Raw genomic sequence first — 17224 nt, 5'->3', positions numbered from 1 at the left:
GCTCCCAGTGTGGAAGGGATTGTCACTCCCGAATTGGCCTTTTTAGCCACACAAGACGCTGTGCCAGAACCACCTTTCAGAGCGCGATACCAGAGTCTTTTGAGACTGAAGGTTGCCAATACTGAGAATGGAAAGCCATCAAAATGTACTAAATATGCATGTGAGATAACAGACCGAATAGATATAAGCACACTGTAATATAAAATGGCATTCAAGACTAGATTATCCAGTGTGAGGGCCCCTTTAGGTGCTGGGCCCGATTGGGAGCAACTGGTTCAATTGGCTTCAATTGTCCACCTGTGGGGTGCTCTTTCCCCAATGGTCATTAGCTAAGGAGCATCTGCTTCCCTTCTGGGCATCATGCTGAGGCACCAGGCATTGCCGTTCCAGCAGTGGCATAGCTGGGGGGTCAAAGCACTAAGTTTTGCAGGCAACTAAATGCGCTGTGCAAGAAGCAGCCCTCCTCCTTCCCTTTGGAGCCATTCCAGGTGTTCCACCACTGTTTTACTCCCACCAATCCTGAACAGCTCTGAAGGGGGGGGGGCCCTTGCACAGCATGTTTCAGGCTCCTGCAAAATTTAGTGCTTTGCACTCCTCTAGATCTCAGAAGCTAAGCAGGGTCAGGCCTGGTTAGTACTTGGATGGAGACCGCCTGGAAATACCAGGTACTGTAGGCTTATACCATGATCTTGGAAGCTAAGCAGGTCAGGCCTGGTTAGTACTTGGATGGGAGACCGCCTGGGAATACGGGTGCTGTAGGCTTATACCATAGTCTTTCGAGACTGAAGGTTGCCAAACATTTAGCTATGCCACTGGTTCCCTGTAGAACAGGGGGTAGGTTCTCTCTGGGCCAAAGGATTTCTGAAGCTGATGACTCTGGCCTGATTCTTCTGCCTGAGCCACTAGCCATGGAAGCACAGGCAGCACTCTCCAAGTGCCCCCCCCCCCCGGCATGCCTTGCTTCCTGATTTATCTTCAGCTCACTGGCCCATTCCATATTCCAGAGAAGACTCTTGGGGGCAAAACAAACTGAAACATTCTGGAATTGGGCTTCCTAATACCTGGCTTCAGGTTAGCCCAAGAGTCTTCCAACATCTAGAAGTGATTTAGATGAACATTATTGTTCCATTTTCTCTTAATATACCAAGCGCCTTGTATGATCCTCAAGGATCATTTGAAGCACACAGCAATGCACTTTCAAATTTTATGATTCCCCCCCCCAAGTGGTCCAACTGAGAGTCCAGTCCCCCATGCGGTACGGCAAAATGGGTGTGCTGTATCCAGTGGAGGGGGTGGGTGTTGGATCAGGAAGCTTTAGAGACAAAGGGGTATTTATTATTATTTTTATTTTTATGCTTCTCTGAGTCCGTTAAATAAACTACTACTATCATTATTATTTATTAGATTTGTATTCTGCCATTTTCCCCAAAGGGCACCCAAGGCGGCTAAATGCCCTTACAACTCCGTAAGCCTCCCAAACCATTATGGGTCTTCTTGGACCTGTGCCACCGATTTCGCTAGTATAAGTCTGAGAAGAGAAAGGAGAGAGGATCTGCCATCACCCTCAGATCTACCACTCCCATAGCCTCCCCAATTCCTGTTACACCCCCACCCAGTTTTGCCGCCTCCCATCCCATTGCACCACAGCCACCCACTCTTACCTCTGCCGCTGACTTAGCTGCTCTGGAGGCCGTGGGAGAGCCAACGAGTGGGAGAGCCAGTGGGAGAGCAGGTGGGAAGGCACCAGAGTCCCTGGCAGTATGCTACTAAGCGCACTGCTGAAGCACCTTTAACGACACTTTACGGCAGTCAGCGCCAGCAGAAACAGTGCTAAGATGTCAGCTGGTAACTACAGGATTGAGCCATGAATCTGGTATCTCAACCAGAAATTTACTGAATAGTAACCCGAAAGGTCCTTGTAGACAACAGCAAGATGACTGTAGGAATTTAGAGCAGGTCACGTATCAAAAATGGTTAGTACGCTCAGGGTGCGGTCCTGGGTTGAGGCTCAGGAGTGTTGCAAACATGATGTGTTTGCAACACAAGCCATGATGTGTATGCGCAACCTCCTGATTTTAGAAACGGGCTATGTCAGATGCAAGGGAAGGCCCCAGGATGAGGTCTCTGTTATCTGGTGTGCTCCCTGGCATTTGGTGGGGCCGCTGTGAGATACAGGAAGCTGGACTAGATGGGCCTATGGCCTGATCCGGTGGTGCTGTTCTTATGTTCTTAACTACAATTCCCAGGAAGCCTTGCAGGTCTCTTGTTATCTGGTGTGCTCCCTGGGCATTTGGTGGGCCGCTGTGAGATACAGGAAGCTGGACTAGATGGGCCTATGGCCTGATCCAGTGGTGGCTGTTCTTATGTTCTTAACTACAATTCCAGGAAGCCTTGCAGGTCCCTTGTTATCTGGGTGCTCCTGGGGCATTTGGTGGGCCGCTGTGAGATCCAGGAAGCTGGACTAGATGGGCCTATGGCCTGATCCAGTGGGGCTGTTCTTATGTTCTTAACTACAATTCCCAGGAAGCCTTGCAGGTCTCTTGTTATCTGGCGTGCTCCCTGGGCATTTGTGGGGCAGCTGTGAGATACAGGAAGCTGGACTAGATGGGCCTATGGCCTGTTCCAGTGGGGGCAGTTCTTATGTTCTTAAACATGCCATCAGGGCATATTTGCACCTCCTTGAGGGTCAGGGAAGGGAGACTGGTGTAAGGACGTGAACCAGTCTCCCCAGGCAGCTTCCCAAACTTCAGCTGGTGAGTTGCTGGTGGGTGGTTGGGAGAGGGCAGGGGAGGGCAGAACGAAGGTGTTCCCAGATGGGGGAGGGCAGGTGGCAGGCGAGCCTGTGGGAGGACCAGGCCAGGGAGGGTAGGTACATATTAGGAACTGGCAGTTAGGCTAGATCAGGGAGGGGTGCTCACACTTTTTTGACTCGAGAGCTACTTTGAAACCCAGCAAGGCCCGGAGATCTACCAGAGGGGAAGGAAGCGTCTGACAGACACCCCCTTTAATGTATGGAGCCCCTGCTGGAGTCTAGTCAGTTTCGTCAGTTTTGTTGCTGCATGCCTGAAGAGCAGCTAAAGTGTCAGTTTCAGTGTCAGTTTAGCTAAATAGGTCAGTTTTGTCTAGTCACTAGATGAAACTGACATATTAGCAGTTTGGAGAGACAGGGCTCCGCGATCTACTCATTTTGCCTCGCGATCTACCGGTAGATCGCGATCCACCTATTGAGCACCCCTGGGCTAGATCCTAACCTAATCTGAGCCACCACTTTAGGAGGCGCAGATCTGAGTAGCCCCATAGAGGCAGCTGCTGCATGACATGGGGTAAGGGGAATGAATTCCTCTTACTTCGAGTTGCACTGGAACCCTGCCTAGCCCTGCTCTGGATGCAGCACAGGTCAGCCCTCATGCCTGCTCCAGGTCCTGTTAGGACTGAACTGCCATTCTCAGGTATTCATTGGTTCTGATCTGGAGGTCTGTCCAGAAGTCGAAAGGTATGTAGGTCGAAACAGCCAGTTCTTGCTGGTCCAGCGCTATTGCACTTGCACAAAAGCACCACAACAGATGGACTGTGTCTGTGTGAAAGCAGCAACAAAGCCATCAGTGTCTCAGAGACCCATAACTCGAATGTCTGTGACTAGGGGAGCCAGAGTATAGCGCTACAGAATGACTCGTTATCCTTGCAATTATTCATTACTAGAACTGAGATTGTTCACAGATTTTTAGTGCATTAAACACATCCATTTTCACTTATCTTTTTTTCACTGCCACTTTCAAAAATAATCATTCAGCTGGAATTTGTTTCACTTTACACTGGCTAAATCTGGTTGGATATCAACCCATTTGCTTCACTGTGACCACTTAATGGGTAAGATCACTGTGTCACCACTGGTGTAGCTAGAGGGGGGGCGGAGCAGGGAGCTTCCCCGCAGCATTTAAGCGACCCCTCCCCTCCCCTTTGGAGCCATGGGGGGCAAAACAGAAGGGGAGGAGGAGGAGGGGCCGCTTGCACGCTGCGGGTGAGGCTCCCTGCAAAACTTAGTGGCCTGCCCCCCTCTAGCTACGCCAGAGGGTGTGACGAACCCACAAGCAATTGACCTCACTGACATTATCCCACAGCCAGATCTGTGGGTTGACACCATCCCTTTCGATGCAGGATCCCTTACTATCTGGGCTATGGAGAAGAAACGGTAGACAGGAGAAGCAATGAGGACGCTGAGAAAAGATAAATATTCGCACAATGAAGTGATTTTCAGAGGGGAAATCTCCATTAAATTGCTCTTTCCAATCTGGAATCAAAACTGGGAACTGCTTCACACAGTCCTATCACTGACGTGCTTCTCTCCAAGAGTCTGGTATGTAATATCGGAATACCCTCCGGGCCTGAAAAGTCTTGGCCTATTTCAAGTTCAACATGCATCTTCACTCCAATTATTTCTTGCTTGCTTTATCTGCTCTTCTAATCTGCTCAGTCCTCCCACTTAACATATCCTTTGAACTTTCCAAATGCCTTCTGCTGATTCGTATTATCTTTTGCTTAACCATAGCATTGTCTTCTCGATTCTATTCTTTACTCTCTTTTTTTATGGTGCAGAGATTTTTGCTGGAATGAATACCATCTGCACTCATCTACCAATTAGACACAGAACTTCCTATTTTTTCCTCTCCTCTCTAATAGTAGATTTTCTGCACTGCTGTTGTTATCATTTTACTTCTTACAAATTATTCCATATATTAAGCTTCCCAAATCAATCCCCTTTTTTAAAAAAAGTTGCATTAACTTTTGGAGATTCTATTTTCACATGTACCCTGAGGAATATTTCATATCTGAATACATTACTATCAGAAGGCGACCCTTCGTGCCTCTCTATTTTTTGGTACATATTATAACTTGGGCTCTTTTGGGGGAGTTAGTTCTGCTGAGTAGTCCAACCATTGCATGAAGGAAATACTCTTTCTCTATCTTTGCTTAGCCATACAGCATGGCTAGGTCCTAATGGCAGGTTCATATTTTTGGAGGTGTGTAATGGAAGATCAGAAGATCATCAGGTGGATGATGTGATGTTGACAGCGATTCCATGTTTTGACAGCTGGTTGACAGCTCTGGGTAGGGCAGGGCTGGCTCCACAACTGAAATCAATCAAGGCCAATGGAGACCTGGTTGGACACCTGAGCTTCATTTGACCTTGATGGGGCTTTGAATGAGCTAAGGAGGTAGCTCACATCTGAGCTGCATTTGCACTTAATGGGACACAAAGGATAAAAGGCAGCTTCAGAACGACCAAAGGAGCGGGACGCTGACCCAGCCAGACCCTGACCCAGAGGGAAACCCAGACTCTGACCCAGAGGGAGATGCTACCTGACCCGGAGGGAACCAGACCAAGAGAGCTACCTGACCCAGACCTACAGGAGAAGGGGACTGCCAGGACTCTGCTGGAGGACACAGAAGACTGGGAAGACTGGACTGTCCTTTGGAGACCGGATTGGACTTGAATTGGAGGCTTCAGACCTTTACCCACTGAGTTAAGTGGAGTTTTGGGGAGGGAAAGCCACTGGACAAGAGGACTTGCAGGGAGTGTCTGTGTTCATAGCAATAAATTTGGGTAGTTGCTATATATAAGGAGTTCTGTGTTCATTCCTTTGCACACCATGGCGGTTGTTCTAGAGATAGAGGGTGTTAATTAGCCAAAAAGCGGGCATTAGACAGGGAGTTGAGATATTTGGATGGGACAAATTGCGTAGTCGGCAGGAGTCGAAAATTAGGATAGGACAAGGCGCCTTCAGAAATTTTTGGAATGAAACCATTGGAGTGCCGTTCTCACTGGGGAAGTCTGAAGAATACATGGCTTTTGAGCTTGGAAGAAGACAACCAAATGGGGTGCCTGATGGGTGCAGCCTTAGGAAACACAGGGCCCAATATGATCCCCCACCCCATGGCCCCCCTACTTACCAGGATGTGGGGCAGCTGTGGGGCTAGGCCAGACATAGGTGGTAATGATGTGCTGATGTCGGCGTGTCACTGTAAACTGCGGGTTGCCCAATTTCTGGCCAATTGGACACAGAGACAGGACAGGAGACAAACATTGTGCCAACCTCTGCATGGAAGCTTACCTCCATAGGGAGAGCAGGCTGCAGGTGGCCCACCCTCTGCTGCAGCACGGGGCCCGATTCTATGGAGTCGGCCAAATTGTGCTAAGGCTGGCTCTGGACATATGAATGAGATGGAGAGAGTCAAATGTGAGAAATACTTTTCTTATTATCATTAAACATTAGTTTCACCCCAAGAAAATGATGGGCTGTAGATTCATGTCCTGACATGGGAAAAGGAACCCCTGTTGTATACAACTCTTGATGGAGCTCACTTCAACAGGTTGTGATGATCACTAGCTTGAGTGCCTTTGAAAGGGGCATGACAAAGAGTTGGGTGAAACTGATTACACTGCAGGTGTTTTAGGTAAGTTATGGGTCTGCAGCTGACCTGCATTTCACCCAGACCCCGAATTTGCCTGCCAGCCTAACTTCCTTCCCGAGGGGCAGCAGTGCATACTTGACCTTTGACTCACCCATGCCCAATATCCTGAGGCTGATCAGGTTCAGCATCAATTCCACAGGCAAAGACCTTTATGGGTATAAACAAGTCAGCGGTTCAGGGTCTTCAGCTGGAGTCCCTTGCCAGGGACTCTTTTGCCAGGAGGGCAAAAAACAGAGTTTGATTCCTGTTTCAACTATTATTTTGATCTTCTGCAGCAGATGAGATATGCTGTACCTGCCTGCTCTACGGGTAGGGCAAGTACAGTGGTGCCTCGCATAACGAAATTAATCCGTTCCACGAATCCTTTCGTTATGCGAATTTTTCGTTTTGCGAATTGCGTTTTTCCCATAGGAATGCATTGAAATTTAATTAATGCGTTCCTATGGGCAAAAAAGGTCAAAAAGAAGTCAAATTTGGTTTACAAAGTGTTTATTACATGCTCTTTAAAGGCATACATACTGTACAGAGGATTTCTAAAATTTGAAGCATACACGAAATTTTATTTTTTAAAAAATCCGTTATGCGAAGCACGGACCTAAAAAGTTTTCGTTATGCGAAGCACGGCCAGAAACTTTCGTTATGCGAGTTACCAAACTCAATCGAAAAACTCTTTCGTTATGCGAGTTTTCGGTGCGTGGGGCATTCGTTATGCGAGGCACCACTGTATTTGGAATTAGACAACATTTTCTATATGTAATTGAATATAACTATGTGGTTTTTAAAAATAATCCTACAGCCCAAACCTATCTAGCGCCAGCATGCATGGTGCAGAGATGCTGGCATTGTGTCTACTACATCCTGCAGGCCAGCTGGGGACCTGCTGGCTAAGAGAAGTAAGCAAAGGGGAGAAAAAAATATTTATCTCCTCTGTCACTTTCTGGTTCCCTATGGGCTACTCAGATCTATACCAGCTATTTTGCTGCATAGATCTGAACTGCCACAATGTCAGGCCCTGGACAGGCACTCTGGATCCTGCAGACATTGCTGCTGCTGAGATCCACCCCATCTTACTCTGAGATCCACCCCACCCCAATCTGGTTCTGACCTCTCTGCCCACTGAAGTCCATTCATGACCAATCTGTCAGCAGTGTACAGTCCTCTGGGCCTTACTCTGGCAGAAGTGTTCTAGGGAAGGGCAGAGAGACTACTGTGCCACTGGCCAGTGCAATATGCCAATAGGATTGGGCCACTAACCATTTATTTCACTAATCTCATGTGTTCTTTTCTAAGGGGTGTTGGGGTAACCTATCATAGCTCTCTCCACATTGCTGCCTCTCAGCCAAACGAATGCAAAAGCATAGAGACCCTTTGAATCTTCCAGAGATCTGAAAGGATCATGGAGGACAGCTGTTACAATAGCTATTAGCTGTGATAGCTGAATGGAACTGTTGCAGGGACATGTGGTGGGTAGGGAGGTATGTAAAGCAGAGCCTCCCATGGGAGTCCTTTGAACAGCACTACCACCATGTAAGGCGCTCAAGCAGTCACAACCCATGTGCTTTGCACTGGCAGGTTTCTGGGGATGCCATGTTGGCATCCTTCAGTCTCAGAATACTATGGTATCGCACTCTGAATGGTGGTTCTGGAACAGAGTGTCCTCTCCAGTGCGCGAAGCCTGGGTAAAGTAGGTATGGAGGATAGGCTGTTACCCATGCAGCAAATCCCCCCTCTCCACGTCGCTGAAATGGTCCAATGGAAAGGCAGAAGCCAATATGGTTGGTTCCAGCGGCGTCGCAGGAGTTGCCGGAACGTGACTGTGTTCAGCCATGAACTGCCTCAGGACTCCGGCTCCAGATTTTGCCTCGAGGTTGACTCCTGAAGCCTTTTCCATAACTGGATGTAGCCACAAGGCAGTGGAGGTTTGGGATCAGAGTTTTCCTTCTCTCAGATGAGCTGCCTTCCCAGGCTGATGAGTCCCATCTACCCGGTGGCTGTTTAGTCGCCTCTTACGACAAGTACAGCCAAACTGAGGGCCTATTCTTATCCCCAGCCCCCAGGGGATGCCATAGCTGGGGTGTATCCAGTTGTGGGAAACAGAGTGCCAGGAAAGATGAGTCTTTTTCTAATACAGCAAAGCAATTCATCTGAGGTCCAACCAGACATGATTCTTGAAGGATCATTACAGCTTCTGTTGTTTCTTAAACAGTGAAGTAGTAGCCATGGGGAGGGGGAGCGAGCAGCAATGGCGCCCTGGTGTGCTTGGAAGTGGATTTTCGTCCTCTCTCTTATACCATAGTCTGCTGTTTTGATGTTAGAGAAGACAGGCATGCTTATGATGTTCTAGCATCAGGTCCTGTTGGTCTCTTGTGTTTTGTCAAACCCAGGCAAACTGCTGGGCTCCCTGAACCAAATTCCCTACCATGAGAAGCACCAGGGTCCTGGTTGGCAGGAAAACCCAGTCCTCTCTTTGCTTCAAAAGACAAGGGATGGGGTGTGTGTGTCCTGATTCAAGCAGGCCTCTTGTGGTTCTTTTGAAGCTGTAAGGCCTTCATCCAAAACAACCCAGTGCTGATTCTAATGTTGGTTGCAGCATCAGCTCAGCATGGGCAGCTGGGGCATGCCTGACGGTTTCTCCAGGTTAGAGTGAGCTCATCATCCAGTGATCAAAAAGAGCTAGAAATAACTGGCGTACTTCTTTCAATTAACTGGCAGTTCCCTTCCTCAAGCATGATTTAAGCAGATGATGGTCAGAAAGAAGCACTTCGTTCTTACATAGAAACTCATGAGCTGCAAGCAACAGAAGAGGAAATTGACAAATCTTGTTCCTATTTTCAAGATAAGAGAGAGCCCAATTAACAAGCTGGGAGAGCCCAATTATAACAGGGGCTGGATAAATGGCTTCCGGGGACCACATCCAACCCACTGGCCTTATGTTTGACACCTCCACTCACATTCACCCACACATTTACTCACTCTTGGGGAAGGGGTGTTCTCTTTCATTCAATGAGAAGGGGGGAAATGAAGTATAAAATGAGGGCCTGCAACTGAAATTTAACAAGAAAGAAAGAAAGAAAGAAAGAAAGAAAGAAAGAAAGAAAGAAAGAAAGAAGAAAGAAAGAAAGAAAGAAAGAAAGAAAGAAAGAAAGAAAGAAAGAAAGAAAGAAAGAAAGAAAGAAGAAAAGAAAGAAAGAAAGAAAGAAAGAAAGAAAGAAAGAAAGAAGAAAGAAAGAAAGAAAGAAAGAAAGAAAGAAAGAAAGAAAGAAGAAGAAAGAAAGAAAGGCCTCTTATTTATATTTGACCTACCCCAACCTCTAATCCTGGAGGTGGGGGTGGTGACATCATACCTTAACCCAGTGTTTCTCAGACTGCGGGCTGGGACCCACTAGATGGGTCATGAGCCAATTTCAGTGGGTCCCATTCATTTCAATATTTTATTTTTAATATATTAGACTTGATGCTACCAAGGTATGTGACTGCATTTGGGGAAATGTTCCAGACCTATATCTTTAACAAGCCACTATACAATGATAGTAAATGGAACTTACTCCTGGGTAAGTGTGGGTAGGATTGCAGCCTACTTTAGAACTATCGAGAAACAACTGATCAGCATTACATAAGTTCACCTCCTTCGATACCTGTCAAAAAGTAACATGAATCCAAGTGTTACTCCCTTAATTGATGGTGTTGCCTGTGTCTGGGGTAAAAAAGAAACAACGGCTAACCAGACTAGACAATTGATGCACTGATGCTGAGAAAATTGCCCGGCCATTGCTTGGGAATGCGTAAGAATATTCTTGTTTGACTGGCAGGATTCAAATTACCTTTTGGACAGCTCAAGGCATTACTTAAGGTGTGCCAGTGTGTGAATTCAAACCACTCACAGGCAATAACTGCATTCCTGTGAAGCTAATTTCTGTAACTTTGAGTTTGTCTGACTGTTCTGTTGCTTTAATTCCTGGCTCATATACGATGTCACTTTACATTCCAAGATTTCATCAGAAGGGCAATTTTCAGCAACACAGAATAGGAAATATCAAAGCCAAGCAAATTAGAGTTATTGACTCTGTTGTGTGCTTCAGGTTGCATGTTGGAAGCAGTGGTGTAACCGGAGGGGTGCAAAGCACAAAATTCTGCAGGGAGCCTCACCATGGTGTGCAAGCTGCCCCTCCCCTTCACTTTTGAGCCATTCCCAGTGGTGGGTGCAAAATGAAGGCATTCACCTGGAATGGCTCGGAAGGGGAGGGTCACTTGCATGCTGCAGCAAGTCTCCCTGCAAAACTTTGTGCTTCGCAACCCCCTCTAGCTATGCCACTGAAAAGACCTATTTAGCAACCGTCACTTGTTATAGTTTGATGATGAGAAAAATTATCTAGAACGTCTTTTAAGTTTTATTTTCAAAACACAGTGCTGTTTGACTTGAAATACTTACTTACTTACTTACTTACTTACTTACTTACTTACTTACTTACTTACTTATTTTGGCTGTTACTAGATGGCTGGACCGATCCGAGAGAAAGAATTTTTCTCCCTTGCAGTCTATAAGACACAAAGATTGTAATGCTGCATAAAATGAATGACAACAACAACAACAACAAAAAAGAATAACTTTTTTTTCCCCCGGGGTAGTACTTCTCTTGTTGTGAATTGTTTGCATTACAGGAACCCTCATGGGATCCAAATGGGGTCAGGGATTGATCACGGGCAGGCTCTGCTTATATGTCAGCCGAACTTGACACGTGTTCCTAAGCAGATGAGGAAGAAAAGCTGATAGGTATGTTGATAATGAATTCATTCCCTCTCTCACTTTGTGTGTGTGTCTATACAACAGTGTGCTGGTAGCTATGTGGCAATGAAAGACTTTATTGAATTTGATAATTAAAGTACCACAGGAGGCAGATTTTATCCCCATGCCTACAATAATGGAGATCTCCAAATATGATGTCTTCTCTTCATGGCACCGCAACTATTGCTTAATTCACAGATTTTTGACCTTGACTGACCCCCCAGACTTGCCTTTCTATAGTCTTCTTGCTGGTTCAGCAGAAGAGGGTGACATTCGTTTCAACCTTTCATGCTGAAGTAATGGCTAGCATTGATGGACAGCTTTTAATAAGGCATTTTTGTGCTCCTCGGAGGGGGCTCCCTTTCTGAACGCAGCTCTGCAAAAGGTGGGAGGGTCAGAATGTACTTTTGACAAAAGCTGGGGACTCTCAGCAAGGATGCCAAGAGTAGTGTTCGTTGGCGAGAGAATGAGATGGCAAACTGCTACATAAGAGGGGGGGTTATATTTTGAGGGCAGAAGCTGTTTAGGTCAAAGAAGACCACTGAAACAGGAATGAATAACTATTAAATTGGCCATTAACACACTAATATTGGGAAGCAAAAGGAGGATTTTGAACTTTGAGTCTGCTGAAACAGTTGGAAGAGCCAAGAGCAATATTAGGTCAAAAGCAATTTGTATGCATTTATGAGTTATGCTTTTAGACTTCTCATTTTTGTTCTGGTGCTCCAGGGGCCATTTCAGGTCTTCTGGAGCAGGGTGGTTGCCACTTCTTCACAGCTCCAAGGGGATGAAATGCAAGAGGTTGATGATGTGGCTGCGGTCCTGAGCTTTTGGGTTTGAGCCTGAGGCTTGAAGTTTAACCTAGTGAGCTATCTCTAACCATGTGTTCTAAGGCTCCCAGCCTCTCTTTTCATGCAATGAGCCACCAATGCCTTTTGCCCAAGTGTTGTTGAGCTTCCCCTTGTACCTTGACCCAGTCCCTCCCCCAGCCATAGGGTTTCTTCCAGCTGATATACTCCCTCATGGGGACTCAAACGCTCGGCATGGAGAGACTTGTATGTTTGTTGTGCATGGTTGCCCTTATCCAAAGCAGTTATCCACCTACCCTTGCTCTGCTGTGGTCAAAAAGGTCTTCCTTGGATGTGTGCATTTGCATGAGTGGCTCTTGTGGGCGGTGGGGTGCTATGGCATCTCTCAGTTGGATCAATTGTGGGTGTGTGTGTGCTGACCGTATTACTGGGAAAAGCTGCAGTAGCCTTGCTTTGCCAGGACAGTCATGGCATTTGGCTCTTTTTTGTGTCAGCACTGGTGTGCTCTCAGCCTGGCATTACTAGGACAGCTTAAGATATGACGGATATCCTGTTGGAGTCCGTGTGTCATCAGCATGGCATCCAATTATGATTGAGACTTGAGATATTTGTGTGTCCTTACGGCTCTGCCTGACTAATTCTTTTGTAGGCAGATTACGTTAATTAGGACCTTTCTCTGCATATCTTATGGTTGGCAACCTTCAGTCTCGAAAGACTATGGTATAAGCTACAGCACCCAGTATTCCCAGGCGGTCTCCCATCCAAGTACTAACCAGGCCTGACCCTGCTTAGCTTCCAAGATCAGATGAGTTTGGGCATGTGCAGGGTATATTGGCAACCTTCAGTCTCGAAAGACTATGGTATAAGCCTACAGCATCCAGTATTCCCAGGCGGTCTCCCATCCAAGTACTAACCAGGCCTGACCCTGCTTAGCTTCCAAGATCAGATGAGTTTGGGCATGTGCAGGGTATATTGGCAACCTTCAGTCTCGAAAGACTATGGTATAAGCCTACAGCACCCAGTATTCCCAGGCGGTCTCCCATCCAAGTACTAACCAGGCCTGACCCTGCTTAGCTTCCAAGATCAGATGAGTTTGGGCATGTGCAGGGTATATTGGCAACCTTCAGTCTCGAAAGACTATGGTATCGCGCTCTGAAAGGTGGTTCTGGCACAGCGTCTAGTGTGGCTGAAAAGGCCAATCCGGGAGTGACAATCCCTTCCACACTGGAGCAAGTGCAGTCTGTCCCTGGTCTGTCTCCCTGCTATGGGCCTTCCTTCTTTGCCTCTTAGCCTCAGACTGTTGGCCAGGTGTCTCTTCAAACTGGAAAGGCCATGCTGCACAGCCTGCCTCCAAGCGGACCGCTCAGTGGCCAGGGTTTCCCACTTGTTGAGGTCCATCCCTAAGGCCTTCAGCTCCCTCTTGCAGATGTCCTTGTATCGCAGCTGTGGTCTACCTGTAGGGCGCTTTCCTTGCACGAGTTCTCCATAGAGGAGATCCTTTGGGATCCGGCCATCATCCATTCTCACGACATGACCAAGCCAACGCAGGTGTCTCTGTTTCAGCAGTGAATACATGCTAGGGATTCCAGCACATTCCAGGACTGTGTTGTTTGGAACTTTGTCCTGCCAGGTGATGCCGAGAATGCGTCGGAGGCAGCGCATGTGGAAAGTGCTCAGTTTCCTCTCCTGTTGTGAGCGAAGAGTCCATGACTCGTTGCAGTACAGAAGTGTACTCAGGACGCAAGCGCAGGGTAACAGTTGCAGTTATGTTATGCAGTGTAGTGAATCTCTTGCCCTGTAGGAGGCCTCTGCTTCTGATGTAGCCACATATCTAAATAAAATACTACAGGTGTCCCCCAGTACCTGCAAATTTGGTATCCGTGGTATCCGCGGTACCCCACACCCCCTCCCACCCATTACATTTGCTTATCTTGTTTACGCTCGCACAAAGCAATTGGTATCTTGAATTTACAGGTTGCTATAAGCAGAAAGCTTGTAGTCACAAGCAGGCAGGAAGCCTGAAGACTAGAGAGGATGACTCCGAGATGTTAACAGGAAGCAGGAAGCAGTGACGTAGCTAATGATCATGTAGCCCGGTGCCAAGCTCAAAATGATGCCCAGAAGTGATGTCACACCTGCGCTTTAAAAAAGTGAAAACTGGAAAAAAAACCTGCCTCCTCCCCCCAGGAGGTCACCACCCACTTGCTCTGCTGCCCCCCCAGCCAGTGGCATAGCTAAGTCATCTATCTCTACTGGGGTCAAAGAAGATTTTGTAACCCCCCCCCCACAACCAAATCAAAATTAATTAAGTAAATAAATAAGAAGTGTGCTCCTTATTAATTAGAGACACTATGCTGGGGTGAAGAGGGCAGTTATTCTCTCCTGCTAAATATAAGAGGAGCGCCATTTGAAAGTACCTCTTTACCAGTTAGCAGGGCAACTGTATTATGATACATGGAAATGAGAGCTGACACATATTAATACCTTATTAGTTCCATGCTGTATTATAATAACATTATTGGCTCTCAGAGTAATCAGTCTCATAGGTCAGTTTTGAGTTAAAGAAATCCAGTTTTTGTTCCATAAAACAGCTGTGTTTTCATTTTCTGTTTTATTGGCCATAACGTTTGATAGAATACAGATATTCCAATGAGGTTTGTTTCATTGCATTGTGCAATAAATTACCTTTCCAATGATATATCATATGATGGTATTATTTGTACATACCATTTTTTTCACCATTTTGATCACTAGTCTTTTAGGGTCCCTTTTAGGGAGAAGGGCGGGATACAAATAAAGTTTATTATTATTATTTATTATTAGTCTCAAGATCAGCTTATTAGCCCCTAGAGTTTGTTGCCCGGTGCAGTTGCTACCCCCTGCACCCTCTTAGCTATGCCACTGGCAGGAAGCTTCCTGCCTGCTTGCCTGTCTATAAACTTTCATCCCCTGTATCTGTGGGATGGTGGTGGCAGGAATTCATCCCCGTGGGTATGGGGGGATGCATCTACAGAGAGACTACAAGTCTCTTGCATGGAAAGGAAACAGAATCCAAATAGTACTGCAACCAGACCTCCCATTTGAGCAGTGCCAAACATTGACACTCAATTGGACATTGCCTTTCATTTTCCACTCTTTGAAAATGTTCCTTGCATGTGAGCCCCTGTTCATCCCTACACATGATTTAAAAATTACAAGGAATTAATCTGCCTCCTGCATAATGCAAGCAATTCTAAAAATATTGTTTTGGGTTTCTTTGGAGTCTAAAAATATTCCAACATAATGGATCTGTTCGGGTGCTTCCCTCTCTACTGTTACAATTTGGGTCCCTGTGACTCTCCATCTGTCAACAAAAACTTCCCACCGAACTTTCTATGGTGCACCAGATTTAAACTCCCTCAAGCTAGCCAAGCGATATAAAGCTGCAATTAAAGACTCTTGCATGCCTGCATTCTGTCTCGGTGTCACAATGGCTTTTTTGCAGAATGTGACTGCAGGGCCATTTCCATCCAGATGTCAAAAGACATGGATCTGCGTTCGTTATGGAATTCAATCATATCTTCTGGCTGGGCAGAGCATCCTTTGCAGATAAATATTTGCCAACTTAGTGCAGAAATGGAAGGAAAAGTCTCCGCTGGGCAAAAAAAAATAAGTCTAATAACTGAACAGTTACATGATTTTGTTTTAGTAGAGAGGGAAGGAAGCTCAACAGCAGACATGAAGCTCACGTTTTAGTCCCCAACGCCACCAGTTAAATATTGGTTGCAACCTTGAAAGACTATGGTATAAGCCTACAGCACCAGGTATTCCCAGGCAGTCTCCCATCCAAGTACTAACCAGGCCTGACCCTGCTTAGCTTCCGAGATCAGATGAGATCGGGCATGTGCAGGGTAAGCTCCTGTACAAAAGCTTAGATAACTTTTGCCAGTCAGAGCAGGAAAAAAAATTATGAGATAAACGGCACAATCCTATCCTGCACTGGAACAGGCAAGCCAAGAGGCTTGCGCTGTATCCATAAAGAACATAAAAACAGCCCCACTGGATCAGGCCATAGGCCCATAAGCGGCTCAGCAAGAGGCAAGGGGAAACTTACCCCTGAGTAAGGGTTGCTGGCCCCTATGAGTCTCCTTGGACTTGCACCACTTCTTGAGGTGGCACAAGTCCGAGGAGAGCGGAGTGGCTTGGAGCTGCTTTGTTCTCCCCCGAACGGGGATTGGGATTCGGCATAATTGCCGGATCCCAGCCCCAACTCCCACTCTCTGCCCTCCCGCCCCAGGGATGCCCATTGCCAGCCTCCCCCTGCCCAGAAACGCCTCCCTCCCGCCTCCTCCCCACCCCCTGCCCACCTCAGAGCCCTGCACCGGCACAGCCATGATGATGCAAGGCGCTCAGAGGAAGCCGTCGTGGCAGCTTCCATCAGCCTCTGCAGGCCGGCGCTTCTCTTGAGCGTGACATGTTTGTGACCCTCCTGAGCTAGCGCAGGGGACTTGCATCGGCCCAAGTCAAGGCCTGGATTGTGCCCTAAGGATGTTTCTTTCATTTGGAATTCTCGATTGTTCTTTATTGTTTTTAACTATTATTTCTGAATTCTTAAATTCTGGGGTGTGGCCTCTTGCTAATTTGCAGTGCACACTAGAATGCACGTTGGTAAAAAGTGCAGCCCAAAATATTTTGAAAAAAAAAAAATACCCCCCAAAGATGGAGGTGATTGCACATATTCTTGCAGCAAGATTCTGTCATGGGGAGCGGAGCGTGTCATGGGGATGTTAGCGGAGCAGAGTAGCTGAAGCGACCCCATGCACAGCAAACAAGCTTTACTGGAACGAAGAAAGACCTGCAGCCAGTTGCATGCAGGCAGAAACATGTCAGGAAAATAACAGCCCAATCCTGTTGAGGGGTATAGCGCCCCACCAGTGGAATGCATGCGCTGGATGCTACAAAGCATGTGTAAAGTGCGCTCCGGCAGCACTGGCTGTCGGAGCATTGGCTAGAAGGCTGGAGCCTTTCACATGTGCCAGTAGATCCTGGAGGATCCACCAAGGCAGGTAAGATGGCAAGGGAGGTGGGAAGGGTTAGGAGAGGGTAGAGCAGGAGTGGGCAGAAGGGGAAGGTGATGGAGATGGGCAGATCAGGCCCAAGAGGGAGGTGGGTTTGGTGGCAA

The 17224-nt window shown here is 47.0% G+C and overlaps 3 pseudogenes; all 3 read right to left on the bottom strand.

Moving 5' to 3' along the window:
- Window positions 1-12787: 12787 nt before the first annotated feature.
- LOC136636026 (5S ribosomal RNA) lies at window positions 12788-12906 on the bottom strand (annotated as a pseudogene).
- A 163-nt stretch (window positions 12907-13069) lies between these two features.
- LOC136636025 (5S ribosomal RNA) lies at window positions 13070-13188 on the bottom strand (annotated as a pseudogene).
- A 2663-nt stretch (window positions 13189-15851) lies between these two features.
- LOC136636028 (5S ribosomal RNA) lies at window positions 15852-15969 on the bottom strand (annotated as a pseudogene).
- Between the last annotated feature and the right edge of the window lie 1255 nt (window positions 15970-17224).

Source organism: Tiliqua scincoides, unplaced genomic scaffold (genome assembly GCF_035046505.1).
Source record: "Tiliqua scincoides isolate rTilSci1 unplaced genomic scaffold, rTilSci1.hap2 HAP2_SCAFFOLD_64, whole genome shotgun sequence".
In the NCBI taxonomy this organism is placed as follows: Eukaryota; Metazoa; Chordata; class Lepidosauria; order Squamata; family Scincidae; genus Tiliqua; species Tiliqua scincoides.
Note: the sequence above shows the minus strand (reverse complement) of the source record. Positions and strands in the feature narration are given on the sequence as shown.